General features: G+C 40.2%; 1 protein-coding gene across 5 annotated transcripts in view; it reads left to right on the forward strand.

Moving 5' to 3' along the window:
* Positions 1–27,701, forward strand: part of LOC135500681 (corticotropin-releasing factor receptor 2-like) — a 64,880-nt gene that overhangs the window by 19,060 nt on the left and 18,119 nt on the right. The window lies entirely within an intron of this gene.

A 27,701-nucleotide genomic window follows, 5' to 3' on the forward strand; every position in this document is an offset into this window, starting at 1 on the left:
TCATAATCAGTGACGAATATCAAACCCGCACGGGGATTTTACCGACGTAAATCAATCGAGTGACACGCTAGACTGGTCCAAACGCTCACGGGGGAAAAGTATGGTATCCCTCTCACGCCACGGCTAAATCTTATCGTATACAGCGGTTAGAGGACCAGTCTTCCGAATCCTTTCAGTAGCCTGATTGACGAAAATCTCCATATTTTTCTCTCAACCCAAGTTTGCCCTGCTTTCAGACACGTTGGACGATTGTTGAATAGAATGAGCAAATTTCTTTAATAAACCCTGCCTTGAAGAAAATTGCCTTAGTCAAGTGAAATGATGCATCTCAGATTCGGTTGTTTAACGACATTGCCTTTGTTACTAAACGAATCTATTTCATTTTTGCCCTTTCTGGTAGGCCTATCGACTCCATGAAAGCGGCTTCTTGGGAGTCGATATCATCAGGATTTGCCCGTTATTGGGATACGCCCGAATTCTGTTAACTGCGAGAGAAAGGGCCAATTACGTTACTATAATTGAGAATATTCTGCCACTTAATAGTTAGGCATTCCCACGAGAGTTTTCTGTTACTGATTAAAATAAGAAAATATACAAAGCGTTCTAGTTCTGATTTTTTTTACAAAGACTGAAGAAAAAGCAGATTTCAAAATAACTGTAGCTTGAAAAAATATACGAGATTTCAGCTTTTCTACAAGTCTACAAATTGTCCCGCCTTCATCAAAGTCCCCGACTGTGTTTATCTCGAGTTCCCCATCATTAAAACGAAGTTAATAAGTAGAGACTCCCAACGTCGGCGTTCATGTTTCAGACACTATTGGTAGAATAATTAGCCTTATATTCTATATTCATGTTCGAGGGTGTGTGCATTAGTGAAGGTATATGATCAATTAGTCGTCTTGTGATGTCAACGGGTTGGCGAAAATCTGTTGCGATTCTTAAGGAATTGCCACGTGGGGCAGAACCGGTAATAAAGACATATCAGACTCCTGAGGAGAAAGACAGGATGATGAAATATTCTAAGATCGTACATTACGTTATTTTGCCTCTTACCTCCAAGTAAAAAGAGTTACTGCCTGCAAAATACACTGTCTATTGTCTTTAAACAAAGCCCGCTCGTACTTAGGCCTACATTCCCATTGTTCTACTGTAACATCAAAGACTTAATATGGGAAACTGCTAAAACATTACACTGGGCTTATATAGAGTTCACGGTTATACATGTAACGTGTCAGTTTTCGCTTGTCATTCGTGACATGAATAACAAACAAGTCACTTTTAAAGAGCTGGCTACATACGATTCACGATGTCACCTTTCACGCACATGTCATGCCATGTTATTTTTTCAAGTCAAATGTCAACTACGAACATTCTCGTGACGAGTGAACGGTGAATAATTCAAAGAAGTATAGCGGCGAGTAGTGGGCAATGTTTCCAACACGGAGCCCGACGCGAATGTTTATTCACCACTCCATCAGAGGAATTAACACAAGGGTCATAGACCTTGTTGCTGTTGGTTGATTGCAGTAATATTTTATCCCCTGTCGCAATACGTTGAAACCGGATATTAAGAACTCAACACAAACTGAACTAAATCATGTCACAATTTTCATGAAATAAGCTGCCCTCAACTTAGAGCAGTTCATCATGATCATAATCATCATCGTCTTCCTTTGTGTCGTTCTCGTTGTCGTGATCATCGTCTCCATTATCACCACCGTCACCATCATCATCATAGCCGTCGACATAATAGTCTTGCCAACATCACCAACATTTTAAGAATCCCGTTTATCTTAGTTGCTTGCTAATGCCTGTTAGGTTGCATTGCAATCTTTCTTCCCGGAACAAACGTTAAGGCAATTTTATGATTCGTATAAAAATAGGCGAACAAATATTGATGTGTAGTTCCTAGATGTTATTTTAGACACGTCGTTGATTGTTGGGTTCCTTCCTGGTACGTACAGACCTGTCTCGTCAGGATGATGTCATTGTACTTTTGTTTCATTGTGAATCTCCCTCACTCTGGTCTTGCCAGTGTCATGAAGAAAAATTCAAATTCTCATCTCAGCTGATTAAGCAGGGTCACTGGGATGTCGACGCCGATTACTAATTTGAGAATGATGTTATGCGTTGTTGTTGTCGTTACGTGGACGATTCTGACGCCATTTTACGTATCCGGGGTTTCATTGAATTAATCCCTCCCTCACTGCTCACACCCACTTGGGGTGACTTGATAAATCCCACGCCTATCTTGGATTTTCAAATATGGCGTATTTATTCTCGTGCCGGGTTTGGAGCACAATCAATTTTTTCCGAGTAATCCGTATCGGTCGTTTAGCAACAGGAACATGTGTACAGCATCAGCTCCAGAATAATTCCAATAGCCCTCAAGACATTTGGTTGTCAGAGAGATAACCTGAAGATTTGTAAAGATGATTAAAAAGAGACTACCACCATGGAGACAGTAATTTTCTCACTGGCTTCCTATTTGATCGGAAATTAAGTTATTTAATTGAATGAACTGCATCAGTGAGGCAGAATATGACCGTAAGATAGTTATGACAATATTTTTTAAAAGTGCGTATTCTCTTGCTGAAATTTTCTTTGAGGAAAATAGTTGAAGCCAATCTTTTACCACTGATCCAGAGACCAACGGAAAAAAATCAGCTTGTATCGGAAAAACGGAGGATCGAAATGTTATCTTTTGTTATGCGAAACACATCCTTTCTTGTGTAAAAATTAAATTCTTATCGGGCAACGGTTCCTTTGTAAACAGGACACTGTCTACGCCTACGTTGAATTAGAGTTACATTGTACAATATTTCAAAGACTATTATAGGATATCAAGACTATAAAGCCGATTTTATCTGCCTTTACATGATGCGAACACCAAACATATTCAGCAATAGTAGAACCATATTAACGTGCTTAAGGACCAACGTTTGTCGATGTTTGAACAATGAATAACAAAATATACAGAACAATTTGAACAGAACCTTTGCTAAGACCCTGCTGATCTCTGATATAATTTGAAATCTTGAATAATCACAGATCGGCGAACTAGAGTATTTTTGAAGATGACAGAAAAATCAACGAGAATAAAGCGTGTGTCATCGACTTCTCCTTTCAGCCACTTGCTCCGAATATTGATCGTCTCTCCACCACACCATATTGCAAATTGGCACTTCATGCTTAGCGTCGATAATTACGCTTTGCGATTTTTCTAAAACGTAATCAACTGCTATGCAATTCTCTAGACCTTTCATGGCCTCTATTGCAATTTTTATTTTTAGCTATCAATAACGTATAATTAAATCATTTTAACGAGATTTTTTGAGCCACAAATTGTTTGATAAATTGCTTTCTCCTTGACCGTTCGTGCTGTTCCATTAGATATGATATTTAAGAGAAATTGACATGGTGGAACAGGAGTAGGATAGTTTTCTGCTCTTCTCTACGACTTCGTTGCATCCGCGTTGTATATTCTTATGTCAGATTTGGAATATAAAATACTGTTGTGAAGCCGCAGGTGGAACAATGATTTTAGTGATATAAGTCGCCCCGCGGATCAATGCAAATGGTCGAAGAGTGCCACATTCATATTCTTTGGCTACCGCAAGCCAAAATCTGAAATACTAGGCCCTAGCCCGTCTGTTATCCAAATGATAATGATTATAATAAAACATTAAAGCAGGAAAAATCTAGCTATCCCATCGTGTCCTTCGTTCAAAGTCGTTATTAACGGTATTCTTGTCCGATATGCCATCATAGCCCGTTATGTGGGCGATTATTCCGGTAATTGAGCACAATCGTGACTTGGCACACCGACCTTATGTCTAAGTATCCGGAGTACTGCTATATAAATGTCCCCTAGCATGGTCCTAATGACCATTGATGGGCTGATAGGGTGCTGGTGACAAGATGAGCATTATAGATGTGATAGACAGTGATAACTTTAACGCTTTGTGACACAGATGCCTAGTATTCCGAGACCAAGTGCTGATTCAACGTTATCACTATCTAAACGACAGTGTTACAAATACCCAACTAATGGGATGGTTATCAACGGCCACTTTATAACGCTTAAGGAAACATGGCGAAGAGGTGCAGAGTAGACCGGTCGCTTTAGACTGGGTGTTAGAGGCAGAAGTGTAGGGTCTACCACTGACCCGGTGTTATATCAGACACCAGAGAGCACGCAGTCTAGAACTGCTAACCGTGTTCGCGACACTCGTCCACACTGAAAGTTTTACCATAATCCTCCGTTTGATATGTGGATCTCAGCTTATACCTAAAATCACCCTTCTTCAATACGCCCCGACAAATCTCTTTGACTTCTGATCGAACATTCTGAACTAGAATGATTCGATTTCTAGTGACTTTGTATCGTAATGAACTTAACTGAAAACCTAATGACATTTTGTGTTTAAGAATCGATATATCAAAGAAAATATCAACCAAACCTGACGCTCCGCAACAAGGATTATTAAGTTCATGCAATTATATTATATGGCTACACATATTCGATATGTGAAAGGGTAAGTGTCAAATGTTATCATGGAACCCTTTGACGTCGATCGAATCTAATAAATGGATGATTTGTGTTGACCTTGGTGTGTTAATTTCAAATTTCTCAGCCTTCTGGTCGAATAACTGGCTACTCAGAGATGCCTTAAGGGGTGATGGATGTATTCAGTAGAACAACTGAAGATATTAGAGCATACTGTGAGGTACCTTAAGGGGTGAAAAATCTCGAGGTTTTTGAAACTCTCAAAAAACACCTTAAGTTTTTCATTTTACCGATAAACTCTACTGCCGGGTGCATATCTGTGTTGGCCAAAAGCCTATAAAGCTTTTTCAGAAGCCCAAAAACCTTTATTACTGAGAGTTTAAAGCTGCAACATGTTGCAAACGGCACTGATCTTCATCTCCGGCGATCGTCAGACCAGGTAATCAATCATCATTAAAACCGAATATTAAAACAAGATCACGCTATCAACTATAAACTTGTAGCAAATTAATCGATTCTGGATAATACGAGCCGCGGGGCTTGTATATTCATGGCGTCCTGAAAACATGACAGCACATGATTTGGAATTCTTAGATTGTAACAACGTCATATGCAAGTTGCTGCATACTATATGCATATTGAAAAAAAAAAATCACTGAAAGTAACTTTCTGTTAAAAAATATGATAAAAAGACAGGCAGTCGACACAAGTCTAGTATTAACAGTCTTACAAAGGTAGAGTGTCACGTTTCTGATACAGAATGGAATGGTTTCCAAATACAGATATCTATCCGCAAGGACTGTTGATAAATGAGTTTAGACATTCCTTGTGCTAGATCTCTGGTTTCAGAAGAGATTGAAAAACTAGCTATCATAGGCTATACCGTCGCAGAAAGAAGTGATTTATGAGAAAGAAACTTATTCTCAAGAAACTGGTCGTTTGACAGTGGCTATCGGTCTTAAATTTCCTGCAGAAGGTGGAATAGTTGGGCACTCAGGGAAATCAGAATAATGCAAGGATTTCGATTTACACGTAGTGAGGTGAGGATTTAGAGCCTTCTAAGTGTAACACTGCTCTACAGCATATAAATCAAAGTCTATTTTTTTCTGATCTCCAGCAGCGGCCACTTATTTCAATTACTATAGCATGTCGGCGCTTTTGTGCTCACACTATCATGATAGAAGAACGATACCAAAAAATATATCATCCTGATATCAGGATACGGTTATTGGAAAGATGTTAACATTTTCATGTCCTCGCCCAAGAGTTGACCTTTCGCGAAGAAAAAAAACTTTTGCAAAACAACAAAGCCAAAAATATCGTCGGAAGCCATTACTGGTTACCTAGCAACAGTTTATTTATGGCAGTCTTCAACGAGATATCGTAAATATGATATTTTGCTGAGTTTGATTCGGTGAAAGAAATACAGAATTCCCAATTGACAGTTTTCTAAAACGTCGGAAAGTAAGCTTGCTTGCTCCAAAACAGGGTTAATTCCATAATCATCACAATTAATCACTGTGAGATCATTAACCATGTTGACAGCTATCTCTCTGGTGGCTCGCTATCTCAACCCGACCTTGAATCAGAGACTGATACGCGAGGAACGAGTCAAGATGGTTTTCATTTCTTGTGTGTATGACATTACTAATGAGGAGTGTGGTTGACCTCCCATTAGCTGTTCATACTTTTATTCAATGCAGCTGAACCCAGGGCTAAGATTCGACTTCGGATAAGTAGCTCGTGAAAGTGGTATATGTTTGATATGTGGCTGAAATATCCGAAGGTAAAATGATGTGCTTTTATGTTCTTATATTTCCACCAACAATATAATGCATTATCTAAGTTTTCAAACATTATCAACCTGATACTGAAGTCATCATCATGGATGGATGTATACATATCGTCTTCAACTTTTTACCTTGCCAATGATAGTGTGTAGACGAAAACAGGTTAACCTCTCAGAGGTCAATGGTAGTGTGTATTCTTTCAATCAACTATCCTAAGATTGAACCACCCCAAGGTTGATGAGTTCCACAAAATGTTGCGAAGGTTAACATCGGTGTTAATATACATCACCCATATTGAAGCCTACCTCAACTGTAGCGAAACCAGCCTACACCCTTCTATACTTTTTGAAAAATTCAGTTCAACATTGAGACGCGTTTGCATAAAGCAAACCAATTTTCATTACAAGATCCACAATCTTGACAGGTAAATCTTCTGAAGTAGCCGGTGATCACTTTTTTGCACATTAATTAAAATGTTATTCCCTCCAGGTTAATCGTCACATGTGCCAGTTACCCGCTTATTAGGAGTGGGGTTTCTGTCAGTTCGATGTCGACAAAATTGAAGTACAGTAACATCAAGGAATGCCCATACGTTTTCTAGTTTGTTCTCACTGCAATGTTATAATTCTAACGAAACCAAAGAAAACCTAGACTCTCAACTTCAATGATATTTCGATAATAACTGCTCATGAAATTAAATTGACAAGTGATTGAGAATGATCACTCTATACCGCTCATGTGCCTTCTAACTCGCCGCTGTTCATGGCTGCAAACATCAACATAAAAATCTCATTAAGGCCATAAAGAAAAATCAAGTGGTAATTCGTTTCTACAAAGACAAGCATTGATTCCCCTGCTTCCGTCGACATTTCCTCCGTGTTCGTTGACGGCCCTTTTACCACCCAAGTGCCCCATAATCAATATAAACATATCCTTCATCAATTATGATGAACGCATTATTTTCATATACTGATTTACCATTAAGGTTTTGGCATTTGATATAAGAGTAGTAAAGTTACCCGCTTTGCGGCTATCATGGATTGATTACTACGTGTATGCTATGGTCACCTTTTAGGGCTAAAATAGGAGTAGAGGCCTCAGCTAATTTTTGCACTCCTTGATCATGTTGATAAGCAATATGTAGGTACGATAGTCAGCATGCTACATCTTCAAGAATTGATAAAACTGTAAGTTGTGTACTTCTTAACATTTGGTTTGAAGGAGTTAATGTTGTTTGGACACTTTCACCGCCAAAGTGCCCCGTAATTAATATAACATGTATAAAAATGAATTTAATGATGATAAATGTGCATCTGCTATTGATTTGTCATTAGTGGTTCGGCATTGGATATAATGAGTTGTGTGTGGAAATGCACTTTAGGAAAATAGCTGGTGTATTTGGACGAAGAATTGCAAACTGCCATACGTCACATGCCATGTTTTGCTACGGCATGACTTTATTCTTTGAAGGCTGCTTTTAGAGTTCTATATGTAGAATTCTCCATACGGCCTTGAAGGAAAACGGGTTGTATTCTTTGATTACGAATAGTAAAGTCACCTGCGAACAGCTCTTGAAGCAGTGGTTTTGATGGCTTCTCTTTGTGTGCCACTGGGGATGTTAATCATCTCCCGTCCTTAAGGTGTCAAAAACATTTGTTCCACACAAAGTTCGTGTCATGTTGATTGGTAAAGAAGACACACCGTGATTTTGGAACAAACAGCATCCTTCATAATATGCCACATCTCAACGCAAGTCATTAACCTAAACAACCATGACAATACGAGAAATAGGATGCCACTGGCTGCCTTGCAGACGATAGCAGCGAAATGATATGAAGACAAATGATTCGTGCCATAAACACGCACCATGTGCCAGACTGTTTCGCAAAGCACTATGCAGTCGGTTTTTAGAGAACATTGCAAAGTTTGATAGGATTCACATTGTCATTAACACGTGTCACGTGGAACTTGTCACGAGCATGTTTTTTAACTTGACATGATATGAAGTGACAAAACAATGAAAAGTGACATCGTGAATCATATGTAGCCCACCCTTTGGAAATGAATTGTGCGACAGCGTGAGCTTCATGTTTGACAGTGATTGTGAGCTCTTCGTGATAGAACCTGGTCAGAATAAGCGCCATATAAAAGCGGGCATCATTATTGTTATTTATGTCAGACTGTGCTCTTGTTCTCTGTTCGATGAACTCCCAAGTACAAGAATAACTTCCCTCAAGTCAAATTATAAAGAAGGAAATCAATTTCAGCATAACAACCAAGGCAACCCTTGCTGTTAAATCTCATTTGAAGATGTGTCAAAGACCTTATGAGTTAACAAGGCCATTCTAAAGATCACTCGCATTTTCTCGGGCAATGTTAGATAAATGACGCAGATGAGCTAGATCATTGTAGCCAGGAGACAAAAGCAACCAGATGAACTCATTACGGAAGCTGGGGGATACGAAAGAAGGTCTATTTATAGATTCTCGCCCCCGTGGAGCAGATGATGGCCTTTATCAACAAGCCTTTCGCGAGACAAAATGGCTTCTTCTTGTTGCTATTAGGAACTGACGACATGCGTAACTCTCACGTCTTAGCTGTGATTCTAATTGTTTTCGCATTCAGTGCCGTCTTATTACTTGAATTGCACAAAGTTCTGTGATAATCTGCAGGTTTGCAATGAAACAGTTTGGGGGGTCTCTCTAGGGTTCTGTCAGCTGAGACTACTTGGCTGCTGAATCCTCCATTCGCCCATCTGGCGAACTCGGATTGAATTATACTGAACCAAATGTGAGGTGATGTACTTAGATGAAATTACATAGTTTTATCAAGCCAAGTTTAAGCGGCAATTACTATGAACGACGCTGTGCAATAAACGACGTATATTACAGCATAATTGCCGACACTATCTATCTCGTTGATCTGTCCCAAACGACACCGTAATCAACGCTCTAGATTTTGTTGGCGAAAAACATCCCACGGGGACTCATCTAGATCTGTTGATATACAACTCACTATCGTAATACTCAGGAAAAGTAATGGTAGCTCTCGTCCACGGTGTGATTTATACGACGAGACCACCGTTGAATATTCATAGGTTGGATCATCCAGACCTATCAATTAGACGCGTGTGTATTTTTAGCTATCAAGTGCAGATTTGGAGATTCGAAATATATTTGATGTGGCGGTTCAAAATATACCAATATACTATTTTATGAAAACAAAAGTGTTGGTGAGGGCCACCTGGTGGCTGCACTTCGTTGACAAACCAGACCATCATGGTTTCGTTTGATCGATCCGAGAAAGCTTTTCCGAATCCGGTGTCTAGTCTGTTCAATCCAACTGTCTCCCGGTGCTTTTGTGTAGAAATCAAATCTATCATTTGAAATTGACAACCTATCCGCGGATCACAAAAGCGTCTGTTGCAAATGATTCACTTTATCATATATATGAGAAACTAATAGTCATGGTATACTTGTTGTATTCAGGTCGTGGCTTGATAAAATAAGACACCCATCGTTGGTGAGTTGGTCAGATATGGTTTCTTTCTTTGAGTGTATTCGAAATAGCCTAACTTGTTGGTTTTCAAAGGGTTTGAATTTTGTTTCGAATTATTCAGCATCTGATATTGTCATTTTGGACGAATCCAATCATGGAACCCACCAGTCCTAAATTCGTCAATCATTAATGCTCACCTTGATTTATACCTATACGTTATTAATGACTCCTGCAGCATGACTAGTTATTTTTCTCGCCCCAACAGTTAGCATACACGTCCCTTTGGGTCGGCCAATTTCCGTGTAAAGGTTTCCGGGACCTAACGACATTTGAGGGTTTGCCTTCTGACGCTTTCATTGCGTGACCCTAGTAATTGGTAGACGATGTAGCGCCGGGGGCAAGGTAATACGATATATGTCTATTCTATTCGGCTATTGTTGGTGAATCTCTTGGACCATTGTCACAGTGTATGTATTGACATACCCAGTACACTCTAAGAATTAAAATCAATTGCGCCTTTGAATGACCAAGGGGGGTTTTTCGTTAATAGGAATATTCACACTGTAGCCATTTTTCGGTAAAAAGTAAAACCTTAATGGTTGTTGATACTTTAAACACGTTAGAGGGCTTTTCTATTCAAAGAAAAAAAATTCTAAGGCCGGAGTTTTATCGGATTCAAATCGTCATTTGTCATGTTTCACTTGTCACGCGTTAACTGAGTCAGGCTTAAAAAGTGACATCGTGAATCGTATGTAGCCTGCACTTTGGAAATGACTCGTTCGTTCTTCATGTCACTCACACGTTACATGTGAAAACATGAACTCGTTAATTGTGCAGGAGATGACTTGATCAGTGTTGTTCGTCTATGTTGCTTTATGTCAACCGGATTTTAGATATATGATCATCTGGTTTCTCAATTTTGTGTTAATACACAAGTATCTGCCAGAAGTACATGAAGGGCCAACGAGAGACTAATTACCAATCAGGTCAGAACACCTCCTTTTAACCTATGATCCAAGAGAATTGCTAATTCTACATTTCCTTTTCCCGAACAAACGTGTCCAAAGGTAGGATCAAAGATGGAACCTTATGGCCAATTTATCGGTGGCCTCGGGAAAAGATTGAGAGTAAGAGAAAAGCTATGTGCATTTCCGTCCAAACTTTGAGGATTCTTCTAGCTATCCAGATGTAATTATGGGCACTGATTGGTCTCCGGTGTTGCAAACCACAGCTAGACATGACTTGACTCTTGCATCGTTCAGTAGCGATAAGATTCACCAATGCGTATTGGTGCATTGGTTTCAATATGAATACGTCCAAGACACCGACGACATCCAATATTTCCGGGCATTTAGCATCTGTCATCTTTATTTCATCTGGCTTTTTTCCGATGGCATAATGATATACAGGAGGTCAGTAGAGAGACAATTAAACCCGGCATGAAACCAGTCTTTCATTTCCGCCCACTCGCACGATGTTAATAGATGACCACCATATAATGTTATATGCCGTCATTGATAAGCGCGAAAAGGTTTTCTTTCCTCTGCTTTGAGGTATGTACACATTATCCTGATCAAGACAAATGATAGGTTGGGTATCTATTTGATCAATTTAGCAGATTGAAGTAATTTGCATTATTTATCAAAGGTCTGTCATCACTAGTATATTAAAAATCCATTTTCAAATTTTTCGCAAGTGTCTGCCTTTCTTACAACCCATCTTCCTCGTCTATACTACAACCCCACGCTATTCAATTAGCCTGCGGCACATTCAAAATTAGCTTACCCACCCTTCTTCCTGACTATTATTCGGTTTCCGATTAACTAGATTCGACCCTTGCCAGTGTCTTATCCCAGTGGGTAGCTTCTTATTCCTTCCGTAGTATGAATGAGGCGACGGCGGCAACCAATTGTAAGCTATTCCTAAAGGGCGTTTGAACACTGGCGCGAGGCTTCCATGTACGAGTAAGCACAAGAAAAGATGGAGACAGTCATGAAGGTCAATATGTCTAAACCGACAAAAAGCAGAAAACATGAAAAGACCGTTGCCAACACAAAAAGAAGACAGGTCCGCGAATACAAATATTCAGTTTGCTCACCAGTCTGTAAAAACGTAGAAGGACCCGAACTCTACCAACTGAAGAACACACTGATTTCAGACTGCAACGAAGATCTCACCAAAACTGAATGTTGTTCACTCAACACTGCAGGTTGGAACGATAAAATGTCACTTTTTGCGTGGCACTTAAGCAAATTCTAAAAACGGAATTGGACAAAATAGGACTATAAACATTAGATGGCCTGCAGTGCGTTTACCCATTAGCTATAATTTGCATCAAAGAAGTGACCATCAAATACTAGGATTGAAAAACCCCAGTCTTGTTCGAACTTTTTGGTGTCGAGATGAACATGAAAAGCAATAAAGAGCTTCTTTGCCATGCTTGGTGTGCACCAAAAGATCCACCGCACATCACTACTTAGCGAAAATTGGCACCAGAACTGATCAATTCTGAAAAACCGACCTGGTACGAGCGGTTCATTTGCCGAGAGTATTTTTCGGGTAAACGGCTAAAGCCGGATAAGTAAGGAAGCAAACGCGAGGAAGCTCCTGATTAGATAGCAGGCGGGGTATCTTATCAAAGGTGGTGTTCGGTGTTTTAGTGGATTGGTGTGGCTTTGTAGTGGTCACGCAGCCGAGGAAGTGCTGGTTACAGTGGGTTGTTATAGTAACAGTAGCGTAGTCAATGGTATAAGATAGACCAGCAATATGCTGGTGAGATACATTAAAATGTCATTGCGCACCATTCATGTGGCACGGATTGGCTGTTTCGGTTCCTGACGATAAAGTTCAAATTCAAGCTCCCGTTTTTGAACAAGCGAATCTGCCTTTGATTTGAAACAGGTCATTACAATGCAATTCGTCGATTAGACTGCTTGGCTAATTTAATTTCCGCAAGCATGCTTAAAGAAACAAAAATGAAAGCAACGTATACACCCGATGGCCTACTCCCAAAAGAACTAATTAAAAAGTAGCTATTTCGATGTAGTTTTACATACAGTAATCTAAAGGTCATTTACTTTGAAGCATTCGCTGTTTGATTCGAACAAGATCTCACTCAACGGAAACCCACCCATATGAAGGGGTGACGAGTGATCATAAAGTAAACTGTCGCCCCTTTTAGTTTAAAAAAACAACTGCAAAATAACCAAAGGATGTACAGCCAGCGTCGACAAAAGTCTGCAAGCCCACCAATAAAGATGTAGTCACACAATATCATGCTTTCCCGATTATACCAAATCTGGCAAGTTACTCCGCAAACTGATCAGACTCAACAGAAACGGCATCAGCCAGCCACGGTGTCACAATGATAAACACAGAGGCCAACAAGGCATCCAATTCTATCTTAGAAATATCAAGCTGTCAACCAAACAGGAAGTACAATTTCCATTTCTGCCTACCAACTTCCGGACCAAATCATGACGTCCAATAAATCAGACTAATCGGGCATCCTGCATATAAAAGAACGCTAGACCCGATCGACAAATTAGGTTTTCCTTCCGTAATTTGCCCAAAAGGAATCCTCCTATCCATGCAAACGTGCCCAAGATGAATTAGTCCTGGTCGTATGAACTGCAGAGTTGCTATATTGTTCCATAATCCGTATTTATGGTGGCAAACGAGGCGTTATTGTCTTCTCTGAGGACATCGGCCAGTCAGATCGATCATAAACAAGTCAAGTGCGCAATGGTTGTCCTGTGATCTTATGGCGTTCTTCGCTGATGTGGTTTGATGGGTTTTTGGGTCAGTGGCGATGCTGATGAGGTGAAGGATACTACAAGCCAATGCACATGTTTTCGTGAGTAATGGCTGCAATTGATGAAGTCCAGCGGCGCGGTCGTATGATTAAAATGATCCTATTCCAGCTTCCAGTTGTGAATTTCTTCTATAATAACGACGTGTAGTCATACTAACCTACAACCGAATTGGTTGAATTTGCAACTGCAGCACCAGGTCAAAGTCAGTACAAGCTCTTTCATACTTGTATACTGTTCTTACTTTTACCACTTTGGGTAGGCATGTATGGAAAAGAGAGTGTCTGATATTCAGAGATATTAATCTTTCCTTTTGACATAAGACGCCGGGACAGACCCCGTATTTTTGTAGATAAGATGTCAAATATTTTTGTCCGTTCCGAGATTGATGAGACGAATGTTAAAGGACAAAACGTGTGTATCAGTTTATGACGGATGATATAAGCAGCCTCATGCCAAGCGAGGTTTTTCTGTAAGTTTCTAGACGCCTTTTCGCCTTGAGTGCTGTTAAATTCCTTGAAGGATGGGTTAGGGTAAGTTGGGGCGGAGGTCAAAATATTCATCAGAATAAACGAAGATAAGTTTATTAAGCAGTACTGCATGCTGATACGAGGGGGAGGGCGAATGAAATTTATCCGATCAGCTTAATGCAGGTACGAAGAGAATAATAGATGGATATACATGGTATGCCCCCTCCGGACGCAGACAATTTTTTTGGTGAATAACGCCGTGGCCACACAGTCTGGGCTACACACCATGTTGCGTTATGTCTCTATGAACAGTACATACGTCTACTCCGCAAAGGAAAGAAAATACTTTTGGGGTGACAGGTTACCATTAACATAAATGTACATAGACGACTTACTGGATTTTGTAGCCAGACAAATAATTATGGACAACAAGAACATATGTTTGAACGACCATAAACATGACATACGGCCTAGCCTTAAGAGAACCAAAGTGCGAGACAGATGGACTTGACATTATGAGCTGACGTGACTTGGGACATTGATCGCCACCAGAAATAGTTCAATGTGCCGGTACTTGCAGTGATAAGACTGCTTGTTCGTCTGGAAGGGATGTTTTGCCGCTAGTGTCAATTCCAAGTCGATTTGCAGTACTCGGAAAAAAGCAATTTACTTCTCGGTGTCTTTAATTTCTCTCTCTTACATCAAACGTCTTGGGTGTGTCGGAAATTAGAGTATATAGCGTAAGCCTTATCATTTTCCTGATGATCCTAAATCACTTCCTAATGATTTGTTATGACTAAAGGCCTGTCAAATTCAACTTGGCCACAAACCCCAGATTTCCAAATCCATCGCCAGCAAAGATCGATTTGCAGGTCCTTCATACAAAAGAAAGAACTATTCTTGGCATTTTACCATATTTTTCAAATTTGAGTTGTGTTTCTGTCAGACTGGCATGACAGCTAACAGATTATATCATAAGGCAGACCGCTTTCACACGTGTTCAATCAACTTTCCAGACTGTTATCACAGCTTAACTATTCAAATAAAATATAAGTTATTCTCTGAGGGGCCCTTCCATCATCGCAGCCATCAAATATGGCTCAGCGGGCCATTTTGTTATAACAGATTTAGTCTTTTCTAACAAGTGGTGAAGGCTCTATCATCATGCTAAGAATTTATATACTTATCCGCTACCAGCATGGCGGGTTTTGCAAACGGTGGAACTAATAGATAACGGGTTTCGTTTTCTGAGCTGGCTATCCTCACCTATTAACATTTCCACTTGACTTCTGTGGAACATCCTGTGGTATACGACGCCCGTATACCTTGGTCATCGTCCAGTGATTGTAACCTTATATGAAATTCAAAGGAGATATCTTTAATAATGATGTACGCCATTATAGAATAGGTATGATCTTTGCCGCTAGCTGACCTCTCCTCCTCTCAATTATTGGCCAAAATAAAGCTGCTTCGATCCTCCAGCCAGCCGCTCACCAATCACCTTCTCTATCCAATAGACACTTAACGACTATTTTATTCAACTTGCCTAAATGGTACAATCTTCCACTAAGCACGAAGCATCACCATTGGAGTAGACCCGTGTTAAGCTGGCGGGCTAATCACTATCATCTATTAATTCGCTAATAAATCAGTGTTTCTAGCCGTCTGCGCGGTAGGTATGGAACTTCATCTCTTCCAAGGTCGTTGGCTTGTTCGGTACAAAATGGGCCACCACAGCGAGAACATCGGTATAAATATATAACAAGGAGGATTTGGTAGAGTAGTGAAACAGTCAATGGTTCGGAGTTTATCACATCGGATTTGAATAATGTTCGATAACTTATTTAAAAGAAAACTTGTAGACAGGGGTTGAAAATACTCCCTTCAATATCCCGACCTACATGTAAGGCTTAGATAATATAGAGTCTACGTTTTCACATGTAACGTGTCACAGTTCACTTTTCATGCGTGACATGAATATTAACTAAAGAATGGGCTACATACGATTCACGATGTCACTTTTCACCCTCATGTCGTGTTTTCTATCATAAGTGAGTAACCAATGACAAGTGAAACATGACAAGTGACAACGCGATTCCTATGTAAACCCAGCCTAAGAGGATATCCTTAATCGTCAGCGAATTGTGTTGTCAGCCGTTGCTGACATTAATGGACCGATACAGTGGTGTTCGGGATAAGTTGAGGCCACTGTATTATTTACGTAAACGTTAAAAGCCCCCAAAGAGGTGCACCGTGTTCATACCTTGCGAAAAAATTCAAACGCTTGATCCAACCTTTTTTCTTTATAAAAGGGCAAAGTTGGAAATATGGCGCGTTCTGAACACGGACACGTTATACTCTTCCTTATAATGCAACCATAGTGTCAAATGTTGCTTAATAGAATTAGTTACTGCAGCTTAAAAGGTCATCGAAAAAAGTACAAGCCTCTCAATCCCCAGGGAACAATCATACAAAGACGATGTTCTTTTGTTGGTGGTGTCGTTTATTCCTCATTCCCTGCTTTGATGTTCTTTGAGAGGCGGTTGATGCCCTACCAAACGTTTGATATGATAGAGTAGATGTTTCTGTCCTCTAGGACACACAATAATAACACATTGATGTTTTTACATTTTGTCCGGTGATGAAATTCAAGGTTGATTGCGGTATTTCTTGATTACTTTCGTTGTAAAATCTTTCTTAAATATCGTGCAACATTACTTCTACACCAAACGGAATACGACCGTAAGCTTGTGCCATAGAATCGTATAAGAATCTATTGGGATACGACCCACGATTATCTGTATATACTGAGATTGTCGAGGGGCGTGTTTTGAACAGGCCAGGTCTATGTTTCGTCTCATTAATAATACTAGATATGCTACTGGCAAAGTCGCATAGACATTCGTGATCGCTATACATGACTAAAGCATTAAGCAATACATGGCTGAGCACTGCCAGTCTATCGAATACTATGCTAGTGCGTGTATCCTCGATAATTCCCTCGATCATGTCCTATCAATGACCGATGCCAAATGGGAGGAAGTCACCAGAAGGGTCCTTGATGGCCATTGGGTGTGTTAGAGTAACGAGAAAGGCCGCATGGGATGGCACTGATTATTGGCAGAACGGGGGAAATTTGTTATACGTGTAGTATTTGTATCGATATGAAGTACAAATCGGTGCCTTCCAATCCCCTCAAATCATCGTCTGAAGAATATCTGCGGTCACTAACGCTCGCATGCCAGAAGCTAGATTTGATGAAGTGAATTGATACATCGGCAAGGATATCAAAGGATCTCCTTGACACGCTGGAGGGCACTTCGTTAGTGCAATCGTGTGGCAATGATCTGGTGGTATCTCTTGGGGACCGGCTATCGGGCCAGGGTTGTACTTAGGGCGATAGATGTAGACATACATATGCTCTAATGTCTATGGTTCTCCATGGAGATTCTAGCGGGTGCATTCTTAGAGGCAAGAGTGTCCGCTGAATCATTTATGCCTGCAGGCTAGTGCCGATTCTCAAGTGGAAAAGGCGGCGTATGTCCGTTTTGTGGTCGTAAGGTCGCGGGGTTTGTGTTCCATAGTCGACCAGTGCCATTCGGCACTTTCAACTGATATAAATGTATAATCTATAGCCATTATTAGACAAATCTTGGATGCTCAATTTGTTATCAAAAAGTTGCACTGAACCGTATCGTATATTGCACGGCTACAAATCCATTGCCTTACCGGATTGACAAGTTATCCTACGCACTTTGAAGTCAACGTGTTTCGTTCAGTACATAACTCAATCGATCTCCCAATGATTAACTATATCAAGAATAGTACTGAACATTACTTTGACATTAATGTACTGTTTAGTGAAGTAAGAAACTCGTCTGCATCCTGAAATTATCCAATGTACTCATTACCAAGCATCCAATTCCTTATAATGAGATAATAAATCCGCACATTGCTCAAAATAAGTGCTTATTGTCCTGATTCTGATCGATATGGCGATTGTTTTGAAGAGTTATGATTCGAATGGTCTGTGTGGTCGTTGTTTTTGCTGAAAAGACAGAGCGTTTATTTGTCTTTGCAAGTTTAGTCCTATCGATCGCCATGAAAGCTGCATCGTGGGACCGATGATAGAAATTTGCCCTGTCAACCCTTTTGAAGAGACAGTAGAACAAAGGGAATTTAGACCTGGGTGTGAGCGGGCTTTAATTAAAGACAATATACTGCGTATTGGGCGTGCCCTGATTCTTTCAACTGTGAGGTTAGGGGCAAAATATCGAAGTGGATACCATTTTCTGCAAATATGACCACATCAGTAGGGTATTCAGAATGAAAATCACATTTCTTTTGAAGATACGTCCAAATGGTACCAAATACGCCAGAGATTATTCGAAAATAGTGCCATATGAAAATAAACGCCGATGGGGAAGAGCGTACATGTAGCAGCTACATAACAAAATCAATGCATTGTACACCAGTTCAAATGCAACCCACGCCTATTAACGCAGGATATCTGTATCATCTCTTGTTTTCTATGTTTGCATTATCTAGCCAGTGAGAAACAGATTGCCTTCCCCACGGGTTGCAATCTAAGCTACATTATAAAGATCACGTTGGATCTGGTCTAACAAATAGGCTTCTATTTTTGACACCAATACAAACATGACGAAGAATCAAGATATTTTTTTATTCGCGGCTAGAAAGGCGTTTTGGAGTGTTTCCGTTCGTGAGTGCTTCCGCTCATTGTTTGGGTTCGCTGAAAGATTGACACGTGTTTCTGTGTTATTGTTCGGAAACGCTGAATTATGGGGAGAACCACGGATGTTGCTCCACCGCCACCAATTGCAAATGTCTATCCAATCATACGTTCAGTGGTGTCACATGAAACAATGCAGCCGTTACAAATACAAATCTCAAGAACGCGACATGTACAGTCCGGTTACGCCAATATTGTCACCCTTGATATATCGATAGGCCTTCTTTGGTTTCAATATTGTATTGTCATATGGATATGGTGACAAGAAGATAGCTTTGAACCATTCTGCGCTTCTCAACCTCCCTACCGAACAGAGATGTTCAACAATCTTATTATAATCTGGGCTTCCGTTATCAAGGGACAACAGAGAGCGGATTTCCTCTCCCAAGAGCGACATTAGCTCTGATCTCCCTGTATCCTCCTTGGTAAATAGATTTCTATTTTTATCTCAATTCCCTGAGGAGGCGGCAACACAACAGATTAACATTTGAGTTTAGATGAGTTTTGCTCTTATTGTAAATCTAGTTCATCTTCTTTAAAAGTCTAACTTTACCATGAAGAAATTTAACAAAACCGATAACTTTCATAATCTTTCATCCAAAAGAGTCTAAATTTCATGTCGAGCCGCGCTTATAAAGAAAACATGTATCACCTGTAAATTCATTTAGAAGTTTTCCTCTCCTTTTTAAAACCATTCAGAAAGATTAAAACACTATACCTTTAAACAAGGTATTGCTTTTAGAGTAACTCATCATCACCAACGAAACAGAAACAAATTTTTTTGTTACCTTCTTCTCAGACGCCGGAAGAAAGACATACTATGCCGAGTGTTGTTCCTGAATTAGAGTCATCAAGTTGGAACGTTAATGTCAGAAGTCGTGTAAGGCTACGATTACATAGAGCTACATGTACGTTTTCACATGTAACGTGTCACAGTCCACTTTTCATGCGTGACATGAAAAACGAATTATTTCCAAAGAGCGGGCTCCATACGATTCACGAGGTCAGTCACTTTTACCCTCAAGTCGAGTTTTCAAGCCTAATTCAGTTTACTCGTGACGAGTGAATCACGACAAGCGACAACATGAACCCTATATACTCCATGTAGTGCATTGCAGTCACACTGCATATCGCCCAACATTCGCAAATTTTATTTTCGCGATTGTATTAAAATCCGCCTGACAGTAACCATCGTAACTCGAAGTTGTAACCGTGCGATCGTCGTCCCGTGTAATAGCAAATGTGATCCCTCGGAAATTAAACACAAAGAGATGATAATCTCATTTAAGACACTTTCTCAAATTTCTATGATTAATGATAGCCAAGAGTGTGAGCAAAAAGAAGGACGGGGTTTTATTTCATATGGGAATTACCTTGGAGCACGAAACTTAAAAGTTGCCGCACTTGCCACCGACAAAAATAATGATCAATCTTTGGAAAAGACACTCTAATGCTGATCGAAAGTTCACATTTTCCTTCAGGTCATTAGATCTCCAAGGGGTTATAAATCAAAATGGAACATTACTACTGATGCCATAATGATCATGAATAGTGATGTATTGCTTCAAGTTAGTTTTTGTTGGGGGGGGGGGGGGGGTCGGATCATTGTGTATCGAAATCTACGACAATTTTTTTATTTCTGAATTGTATATGGAGAGGTGGCCCGTGTTGTGGGTTCAATAAACGCAGTCTGGTATCTCTTCATCTCTTGTGGACAGCAAAAAAAGTTCTTCAGGCAGAGCTGTTTTGCAGTAGCAGTAAGCTGAAACAAAATTGGGAAATGCGTCGAACACATGACATTTGAGCATGCATGTAACATTTCCTCCAGACATCTAAGAACACTGTATTTCAATCCACTGAGTTTTCTCGATCACACTGCTTTGCGTATAAACACTACGGATTTTAACCTCTGCAGCTAAAATGTGATTACTTGAGTGACACGTATCTCGTTATGAGCTTAACTTTATTTTACGTTTAATCTTCTTTCGATTAGAGCAACTCTTGCGATGAATCTCTCAAAGTGTTAGGGAGGTTGAGATGGGTTGATGTACGTGATTTTTCAACATATTCTGATCAATTTCGAGGTTATGCCACTTAAACGGGTTCTTGGCATTTTTTCGGAATTTCCTTGGAACGGAATCTTGATGTTACGAAAAACTGCTTGCTGATGCATGTTTTAAACGGTGGACAATGAGATAAATGCCTAGTCGATAGCCAGTTCTTGCTCTCTTACAAGATGCGTCTAGTGAGCACTAATGCTGTAACAAACAAATTATATGACATAAGGTAGGCTATGAATGGGAAGAACGATAGTCATAGAATTATTCCCATCACTAATCACACACCGAGCCTACCGGACATATGGGCGAACCTCTCTCAGACAAATTTAATTCCTTTAATATTGATTTCAAAGTATGGGCACCTTATCGAAACAGCTTCTCCGTTCGGTAAGCAACAAAGCATCGTCAATTTAATAAAAAAAATTATAAATATTGGTGGTATGTCAATAGTCATAGAGTTTTATGTTTGGTATGACCCCCAGACCATGATAAAAATAGAGAAAAACTTTATCTCGTTAGTAATTACTGTAACGAGATTCGGCATTGTCATCACGCGGCGCGTGTCGTATGAATCTTCGATCTTGGATAGTGGAGCTTAGGATATTGGGTTGGAGTGCTGATTTATTTTGGCACCCTATTGACATTCTCTACCTTTGATATTTAGTTAAACTCCATCTCCTCACCGGTGGAGGTCCATAATGACATCAGGTGCCAGAAAATATCACAAGTTATCGTCGGCGTGAACCCCTATACAGGCTATGCCAGTTGACAATGCGGGCACGTCGCTACACGACTAGATGACATTTTGGACCTCCTCTGATCTCATTACACACTTGAAAAAAACGGAGTCTATATCATTCGATACTGATTGATGTGCTTCCTGTCAGCATAGAAAGAGAAGGGAATAATCTCCTTTATGACAGAAATAGACACGGGGCAGATAACATGAGTGACGAAATGTCAGGAGGTAATGCCGAGGAGACAAGAGCATGCAGCCAACAAAAGAATACCAATAGTTTTCTCCCCAAAAGACCAACAGGGTAGTGGTACATCATAGTACTGAAGGCCGACTGTGGACTTTATAAACGTATATCATTTTTTTCTTCTGCTCCTGCTAATTGTCAACCCACTCCCAATATTCATTAAACACGATGTGTTTATTAGAAATAATCCCTATAAATGTGTCTCTCTTATAACAGCTGGGAATAATTGCGTGAAAGCACAATTTGAGAGATTTCACTTAAATTATATCTTATTCAAGAACGAGAATTCCAAAGTGTACTCTAATAACTCTTAACAGAACAAAAGTGGAATTGAACGAAAAGAAAAATGGGAGGAAATTGAAACTAAAATGCAGCAGGTGTGATTTGAAAAAAAAAATTGTAGAAATCTAATCAATTAATTAGTCAGTAGCAAGCCTTGATTAAACTGGGGTGTTAAACTCTTGCAGGTTGATTAAAGTAGACAAGTGCCGTGTAATATCCTGCACTTCTTTTTCTTAGATTTACGAAATACGATACGAAAGAGCTGTCTTAATGTATGGCTGTATTCCACTTACTCTTCTCGAACAGAGAACGATGTTCTTCGACGAGTCCTACAGCCCCAGGAACACTTGTAAAAACAAGTAGGGGTTTGACAGAAAAGTATACTTCTCAGCCATAATAGTGTCATTGTCCCAATGATAGCAAGCCCTATCTTACAAGTCAACGAAACTGTTGGGTAGATATTGGGTGATATGAATAAAGAGTAGTAAATGCTTTTATCTAAAACTCCATGTACATTTACACTTGGCCTTTCTATACAAAATTGAAGTAAAAGCATTTGCTAGCCTTTATTCATATCACCCATTGTCTCGCAAGGCAGCAAACCTAAACAAAAGGACGGCATCGCTCTTAACAAAGGTATTGCCAACCGCAATATCGCGAATAAACATAGCCAATAGACAATGTTGACTGTGAGAAAGTGACTGTCAACGGCTAGTTGGGAAGATCAACAGTTTTCTATCACGCTGACTATTTGACTGATGTCACTGAGACGGTGTGCCTGGTGGGGAAACATTTCATTATGGAATAACAACGGAAAAGGAGAGCAGGGGCGGGATGCAGTAGTATTACCCACTGTCGTACTACAACCCCCAATTAGACTGTATAGCGTTACCTGCTCACGTCGGGAATCATTAATCCGGATATCCTCGAGAACATTTTCTGTTCAAAACAGTGAACGCATGGCAGGCTGATATTCTAATTCTGATATTCTAGCTGATTCCACATCATTATGTAGCGGTGTTCCGTTCTTTATATAAATTCTAATAACAATAGCTTATCATTGGACCGATAATTAACATAATTTAGCCTCCACTACTATACTTCCACGACATTAAATTGACGTAGGTATCATATATACACAGTCATAGGAGAAGTGTATATTCAATCAGACATGTGCATCATGACATAGTATTCGCCCACGATACGTTTACTTCGAGTCTCTATTCAATCCCGGCCGGCTTGAGCGAGGACTGTGTCAATAGACGACTTATTCCTCTCTGATGGTGGCATCTTTTGGTTCGGGAGCTATTCACAGAGCAATCAGAACAGTAAATCGACTTCTCAGCTTCCATTGGCAATTGTTTACATTGACCAACGTCTCTATCAATTTACGCTTGAAACACTACGGATTCCGCATTGACAGCGGTCAAGGATAGATCTAGATGTCTCACTATGAAATGAATCTAGGTGCTAGCGAGCTAATCATTATGGCAGAGATTATCAGTAAATATTGGCCGGGGAGGGAGCTACCTGATTGGAAATATGTTTCTTCGTATTGTTTACACGTAGCAGCGTCTCTATCGCTTTACGCTTGGAAGACCACGGCACTAATGTAAGGGCCATAACGGCGAGCTTGATTACAACGACCCGAGCAAACTCGTTTCGTGGGGGTCGGTACGGCCTAATCCAGCAAGGGAAGATAAACGTAATGAAGACGTTAAGTGCAGTAGCACTTCGGTAGCAGTTTTTGCAAGGCAGAGGCAAGCCCAGCTATGAACGGATATTTGATTGTTCGGCGACAATGATATACCTGATATTCACCGGAACACAACGCGCTATCGTGCTAATCAAATAGAAACCCTCGCAGCGATGCAAAAGGACCTTACAATATCCAACCCTGGAGCATTAGCGATCACGTCAGAAGCTGGAAACTTGAAAACGTTCTCTGTTCTGGAAAGTAGCAAACGATGTGCACAGTTGGTATTATTCATGATGTATAGGTTCTGATAAGATTAGTTCGATTTAGCAGGTTCTATATGTTTCTTTGAAGTTTGTGTAAAGTTACATCCTACTCTTTCGCAAGTTCTCACACATTTCAAGGACAATATCAATATCAACGTCGATATCAATTTCAATGTCAGTTTATTCTGATAAATTAATACCAATTGAGTTATTACGGAAGTCCAGCCATAAAATATCCTCATGTTATGATGTTTCTCATCACAAAGAATGTACTCCTCCATCTAACATATTCTGCAATCACTTCAGCTTCCAGTATTAATGTTTGTCACGATAGAAAAGTGGTAGGTGATGAAACATGTGCCGCGGATGACCGCAAGAAACAGTTAAGATTACTGCCTGAAATCAGGCATGAAGAAAAGATATCAATCCTATTCGGCAATCAGAATTCCTGGTGGTACGTGCGTATGAATAAACCATGTGGTTGGTCAGTGAGGCGTTGTCAGAATCCCTTCAACATGTTCAAGATAGTTGTCCGTGTATATTTGTATGGGCGTATGTGTGTGTTGGTAGAGGCAGTTCATTCTGCAGTTGAGGTCAGAATCCCTTGCAAGATGTTGGGCAAAACCACATATATATTTTGAGTGTGTGGGTATAGTGGCAGTCTCTGCTGCAGTTGAGGTAAAAATCCCTTATTTTATGCTCTCCTTGTGTTTTTTGAGTGTACTATTTATTGTAAGAATATTGTAATGCCATTTTGGATTTCCTTTTTTAATCTCAGCAGTGTTATCATCAGAACTCGAACTGGAAATTACAACGGACAAAAGTAATGGGTAAAAACAGTGAGCCGCGGTTGTCCACAAGAAAGATATTACCAACAGAACTCAGGCGTGAAGAAATCACATCAATCAAATTAAGCAATCTGATTGCAGAATCCCTCGTTGTACGTGCGTATGAATAAAAATGTGTCTGGGTCGGCGGTCTCGTTTGGAGTGTAGGTCAAAATCCTTGACAAGATGCCAGAAAAAAAACAATATCACAGTATTGCCCTCGTATTATCAGGATATTTTAATTGCTTTCTCATATTTTTATCTGAGCAATGTTGTCATCAAAATTAGAACATAAAAGTGCTTTGAGAAGCTCAGAGAACCATTTACAGCTTTTATTTACTCTAATGTACGCCACTCTCCCTGTTATGAAACACTTCTTTCATGTTCTTGTATTATTTGTCAGCACAGGCTCAGGAGGAGATTGATGGGGTACTGTTTGAACTATGTGTTAATTGACTTTCCTACATAGGTTGGCAAATTGCATATTAAAAATTTGTAATGCACCCTTCTTTGTAACGCACCCTTGCACTTCTATTGTACCTTATGAGTACGAAATAAACGTATATATTAAGCCTTTGTAATCTGACATTGGTTACATTGTTCACCGAGTTGAATAGGGCATTATAAATCACACCTGCGAGTTGAATGGGACATCATAAACGATTAATAGGACTTATGTAACTGACTTCGGACTGTTCGTGTTGATGTGTACCGGCTGAAACACGCAGTGTAAGGCGGTGCATGGTGCTTTGTGTGCAATCAGTTCGTGTTGGTATATCTTGGCATTGCGGCAACCGGATCTTGTTGTGTGCGAGGACCTTGAGCGCTAGCTGTGAGCTGGTCTGTACTGGCATTGCTGCAACTGGATCTTGCTGTGTGCGATGACCTTGAGCGCTAGCTGTGAGCTGGTCTGTCCTGGATTGCTTCAACTGGATCTTGCTGTGTGCGATGAGCTTGAGCGCTAGCTGTGAGCTGGTCTGTCTTGCCATTGCTGCAACTGGATCTTGTTGTGTGCGATGAGCGCTAGCTGTGAGCTGGTCTTGGCATTGCTACAAGGCGGATCTTTTTGTGAGCGGGGACTCTTAGGACAAGGTGTCTGCTAGTCTATCCTGGCATTGCTGCCACCGAATCCTATTCTTTGCGGTGATTTTTGGATTTGCTGGTCTATCTTGCGATTACTGTCACTGAATTCTGTTGTCTCCGGGTACGCTTTAGATCAGCTGTGTGTTGGTCTATCTTGGCATTGATGCTCAGTGCTGTTTGGAGAGTGTCTGACTGATTGTTGGAGTGCTGATAACGGGTGTCGCGCAAAGACATTTCGCGGTTCGGTAGAAGATGTGTTGTTGTGTCGTGTCGAGAAGTTTGCCTTCTTCCTGCTTTTGTTTCAGAGTCTGCTGAGTTGGTTCAACTAAGATTGTACATCGGGAGAACTATGATGTGTCGGTAGGACCGACGGAACTGATTAATCGAACTACTATTAATTTCATATACTAGTATATTGTTTGTATTGTACTATTTGATTTATCTAAAATAAAAATTTCAAATGCACCTTCTGCGTTATTTTTACTTTTGTTCTTCTGACCGGCCCCTGTCCGTGTCTATTCTCGCCACAAATCTCGCTCCGTCACACTGTTGCTGTGACGATGATGTCCATTTAAGAATTACCAGGGCCGGCTGTTCGAAAAGCTTTGCGACCAACTTAATGCTAACTTCAACCTTCCAATTAACACTGTTCAGCCGATGGTATATGTTGAACCATGCTCTCGTTTGGCGCATCTCATGCTAGTATTGGTAACCATAAGTGATGTGACTATTGAAGTTATGGTTAATGCAATGTTCACGTTCCATGTCCCTTGTCCATTGCATGTTAAAGTGAGGCTTCTTTGCAGCAGCCATTAGTTTATTAATAGCGAGCTTTAGAGTCGCGGAAGCCATTAGGAGGCTGATTGTGTAACGGTGGTAATATCCCAGCGGTAAAAGTGCTGTTGTTGAGACGATATTTAGAGGGGACTTTAAGGTCAAAGCTGACAATAGTCTTGACTGAGATGTGTACTTTAGTTGCGCCTGAAGTGCAAGAAGGTCATTATTTTGTTCAGCTTTTTCCCCAGATTATTAGAGTAATGGTTTATCGAGCTTGCATTAAGCATGATGAAAAACCTAACTGCAATAGAGCAGAAGGGACGAATGTGCTCGAAGGTGTTAATTAACGTCACTTCGAAGTTGCAAAAGATTAGGAAAGGCTGGAGTGACAGAAAGTCTAATAAACCACGTACAGCGATGATGAAATGAAATGCCATGTCAGTCGTTGCGCAAATACATAAATTTGCTGATAGATAATCATCCTGTCTTCGTTTATGTGGTGTATTTGTGGTGAATATGGTGAGGATTTTTTATGCAGTAAGCCATTCTTCTTGCAACAACAACCGCCACTAGTTACAGAAAAGATCAAACAATCGTCAAAGAAAATGTCTTCCACATATACCTTATGGAACGCGAAACCTCTCATAGAAGGAGAAATTGTCATCATGTATAAACGTATATTACTTGAATACTACCCTATGATTGCGTATAACATACCATAATCGTGTTGACACCCCGTCTCCCGTATATAATTTCACTCTTTCTTTGTTGATTTCGCTCTGTTTTTTTATCTTCACAAAGCATCTGATGTGCCTTAAGCAGTCATATTGTGGTGCTCCTCTTGCATGTAATGATTAGCTCTTTCAAGATACCGGTATGCTGCTTTTACCATCT

Source organism: Lineus longissimus, chromosome 16 (genome assembly GCF_910592395.1).
Source record: "Lineus longissimus chromosome 16, tnLinLong1.2, whole genome shotgun sequence".
NCBI classification, from domain to species: domain Eukaryota; kingdom Metazoa; phylum Nemertea; class Pilidiophora; order Heteronemertea; family Lineidae; genus Lineus; species Lineus longissimus.